At 42.5% G+C, this 4366-nt stretch overlaps 1 pseudogene; it reads right to left on the bottom strand.

Moving 5' to 3' along the window:
- Nucleotides 3832-4090, bottom strand: LOC102173158 (annotated as a pseudogene).

Raw genomic sequence — 4366 nt, 5'->3', positions numbered from 1 at the left:
GTCAAAACTTTTTTTCTGTTTTTGTTTTTTTTTAAAAATAAAGGTACAATATAAATGAATGGATTATTGATAAACTAGAGTTATCTTTACAATGTCAAAAGTGTAGAAATGTTGCCACATTTTGACAGAGTTTTGGGAGGAGAGGTAGGTTATAAGGTGACAGGATCTTCCAAGCACTTGTCTAAACCATTAAACATTCACTGAACTCTTACTGTTCATACCTGTGTTTTCTTGGGGTGGGGAGCATAGAGAATCATAGTGATTTAAAGCATGGCTGCTGGTCTTTATTAGTTGTTGAAGCGGTAAAAATTATAGAGTAGAAGGTCCCTTATTTAATGCAGCTGGGCCTGGAAATCTATTGATTAATCCAAGATCATGGTTTAATGTAATAACTAGAACAAAAAAAAATGCATGTCCTAAATATCAAATATCACAAGGTCTAAGTAAACTAGTTTAACCAAAATAAGTCAGTGCCTTTGAGAAATAGAAGAAAAAGCAAGTTGTTTTATAGTAGGATAAGTATATATCTTACTATTTTCAGAAGACATTGGACAAAAAATGAGGAATTGCTAGACTGAGGTGACAATGAAACAATCATCTGCTAAAACTGAGCACCTTCTGTGATAGCAACTTCTGGAGGATTTATTTTCCTCTAATTTTTAATTTGCATGAATAGGGCCTTGCTGGTGGCTCAGTGGTAAAGAATCTGCTTGCCAATGCAGGAGACACGGGTTTGATCCCTGGTCTGGGAAGATCCCACATGCAGTGGAGCACCTAAGCTGGTGCTCCACACCTGCTGAACCTGTGCTCTAGAGCCTGGTAATGGCACCTCCTTCAGCCCACGCACTCTAGAGTCCATGCTCCACAACGAGAGAAGCCACCTCAATGAGAAGCCCGTGCAGCACAACGAAGAATAGCCTCCACTTGCCGCAACTAGTGCATTTAAGATATATAATATATATATAACATTATAGAAAAGCCCAGGGCCCTGTCTTATTTTTCGTACTCCCTGGCAGCTAATCCTGCGCTGAGTACATAGTGCTGGATAAATGTTTGACAAATGAATGAAAGGATAATTTAACACAGTTTTAGTGATGCTAGCTGAATAATAGCCTAAATCTGAGACCTGAAGATTCAGCTCTCCTTTCTACATGTTTAACTATCTCCCAGAGACAGCCCTAGGCCTTGGGAGATGAGAGATTCTGCATGGGCTGAATTTCCAAATGATGTGGCCAGCTTTCTTAGAAATGTATTTCTGGTCCATTCCATTACGCACTTTGTTATGATCCTTGGCTGTCTCTCTGCACCTTGTGACAAATCCTCGTGGAGCAAATACCTTCTACACAGGGACAGGGGCCAAGAAGAAGAGAGACAGAATTCTACCCTCTACCTTTCTTTCTTTCTTTTTTTTTAAAGGAATTTTGAAGATTCTGAAAGGGAGTGCAGAATGCTTTCATCCTATCTCCAGGTTTTTCCTGGAATTTATCTTTCCCTTCGGTGGTGCATTTAAACTCTATTGTTACCAGTGTATTTATTTGTAAAATGGATTTAATTCCATCCTTTAGAAAGCCTTTAGAAAGGAATGTCAGGGGCACATGGGGCACACCATGCTGAAGAATGATGGTAAAGTTTTAAAAGAGATTTATTTGACCCTGAGACCAAATGGCACAGGCTGCAAATGTGATAAATCTAGCAAATAAATAAACAAATAAATAAATAAACATACATGCCTTTGAGGAGGCAGCTGGCCAATAGGCAGTTCCGCCATTGGCATTTACTTTTACAAGAGCACTTGTTAATCCCGCAAGCTCCGGACAGTTATAAAGGTTTCATTTCCTCCCCAGACCTTGCTTCCCCCTGGGCGTGTGGAGTGGAGCACTTTATTTGAGACTGGAGTCGTGAATGTACTCCCTGCAAGGTGATGACTTCATGTATATTGATATTGCCAGTAGGGGTTTATTTTCTTTCTTGTGAGGCTGTGATCCTTTGAAGTCAGGAACCACGACTTACATAGCTCTTTGCACAGAGGTTTATAGGTAGAAAGTGTTGGGCAAACATTTGTTACATGAAATGAGGACTGTCCCACTCACTGCGTCTCTCCAGCTCTGAGCCTCGTGCCAGCATGTGGGAAGTACTCAGTACATGCTAGTGGGACGAATAAATAATTGAACGAGTGGTGCAGATCACAGTTTCCCCAGGTGTTGCTATCTTCAGTACTCCTCGCCTGCCTACCAGAAGCCAGGCTTCATTGGAATCTTTTTGGTTGCTAGAGTGGCATATTGTCATTGTTTGAAAAATCAGTATCTTAACTTAATGAGATAAGGTTCTGGACTATAGACAAGAGAGGGGAGATGGATGAGTAGAGTGAGGAGAGAATACAAAATACAGACGTCAAACATATCTATCTGTCCATCTACTTATCTATCTATCATCTATCCATCCATCTGTCTAATCTATTCATATCTGTCTATACACACATCAAACTAGCTGTTGAAATTTATTAATCAATGTGGAAAACTTTAAAAATTTATATTTCTTTCTATCTACTATCTATTTGGGCTTCCCAGGTGGTGCTAGTGGTAAAGAACCCGCCTGCTGATGCAAGAGATGTGAGACACATGGGTTCCATCCCTGGGTTGGGAAGATGGCATGGTTGGGCATGGCAACCCACTCCAGTATTCTTGCCTGGAGAATCCCATGGACTGAGGAGCTTGGCCAGCTACCATCCATGGGGTCGTAAAGTCAGACACAACTGAAGCGACTTAGCATGCACTGTCCATCTATTATCTATCTGCTTTTCACCTTTCTCCCAGGTTTAGACCACAATTCACCTGCTGTTGGACATTTCTCTTGTATATCCACTTATAGCCTAAACTCTGCCATTTGCTCTTGAGGGCTGGTCCATCATTGATCCATCATTGAAGCTGACTGTCTCCATCTCCAGATCCACCACTTTAGATGAAGTCTTGTCTATCTCAACAATCCTCTCCCATGGTTACATGAAGAAATTTTCCATGGGATCCTCCACTGACATGTTGCACACCAGCTCCTGCTCAACAGGTTTCGGTGGCTCCTCATTATTTCTAGGTTAAAATTAAAATACCTTAGTTTCTTGTCAAGGAACTTCGCAACCTGCCCAAAGATCTCTCTCTTACTACTCTATAAGACCCTCTGCTCTAGCAAGGCTTGTACTCACTTACTTGGGACAGACTGCTGTTTGTCTCCATTTCCCCTTAGTGACCTTCACCGAACACCCTGCTAAGTTCTGAGCCCTAGATAAGGTTTCATCTGTTTCTTCACCTGTTTACCAGACAGAGGAATGTGCCCTTCCTCCTCCAGGCTGAGCTCGATCTTGTGCTCAGTCACTCAGTCATGGGCACCTCCTTTCGATCTCATGTCCTATAGCCCTCCAGGCTCTTCTGTCCATAGAATTCTCCAGGCAAGAATAGTGGAGTGGGTTGCCATTTATCTTAATCAGCCTTTAAGGCCCATCTCAACCCCTTCTTTCTCCAAATCACCTGCTTTGACAACCCCAGTCATAATTCTTTTCACCCCCCCAATTTGAGCTAATCATCTATGATTTTGTATTGATTTAACTTTATTTTTTATTGAAGTATAGTTGATTTATAATGCTGTGTTAATTTCTGCTGTATAGCAAAGTGACTCAGTTATATTGTACATATATATATATATGAAAGAGAAGTGAAATCGCTCAGTCGTGCCTGCCTCTTCGCGATCCCGTGGACTGCAGCCTACCAGGCTCCTCTGTCCATGGGATTTTCCAGGCAAGAGTACTGAAGTGGGGTGCCATTGCCTTCTCCGGAATAAACTTCAAAGATTGACCAGGAAAGGATGCTCCAGACCCTGCATGATCTGGAGTTCCCGGAAGACATTGTGCACCTCGTCGCTCTAGAGGCACTTCTGCTTGTTCATGCACTTCATCGCATACATTTTCTTGGTCTCGCTTTTGCACGATGCACACCTTTCCAGAACTGTCTTTACCAATGGCCCGCCGAATCTGAAAATGGTCAAAGTTGCCTTCCTCATTCTCGTCAAACACTGGGGGCTTGTGGGAGTGGTTCCGGCCCATATTCCGCCGCGGCGGCTGCTGCTGCTACATGCCCGGCCGCCGGGATGTGGGGCCCGGTATATTATTTTTAATATTTTTTTCTATTATGGTTTATTCCTGGATAGTGAATCTAATTCCCTGTGCTATTCAGTATTGATATATTTTAAAATGTTGACCTCATCCCCTAATTCCATTATGATTGCGTCGTCAGTTCCCAGGAGGAAGAAATCCGTCACAGTCTTTCTGTTCGTGTGTGCACGCTGATTGCTTGCTGAAGGCACTCGTCAACGTGGGGCC

This window comes from Capra hircus, chromosome 4, assembly GCF_001704415.2.
Source record: "Capra hircus breed San Clemente chromosome 4, ASM170441v1, whole genome shotgun sequence".
In the NCBI taxonomy this organism is placed as follows: domain Eukaryota; kingdom Metazoa; phylum Chordata; class Mammalia; order Artiodactyla; family Bovidae; genus Capra; species Capra hircus.
Note: the sequence above shows the minus strand (reverse complement) of the source record. Positions and strands in the feature narration are given on the sequence as shown.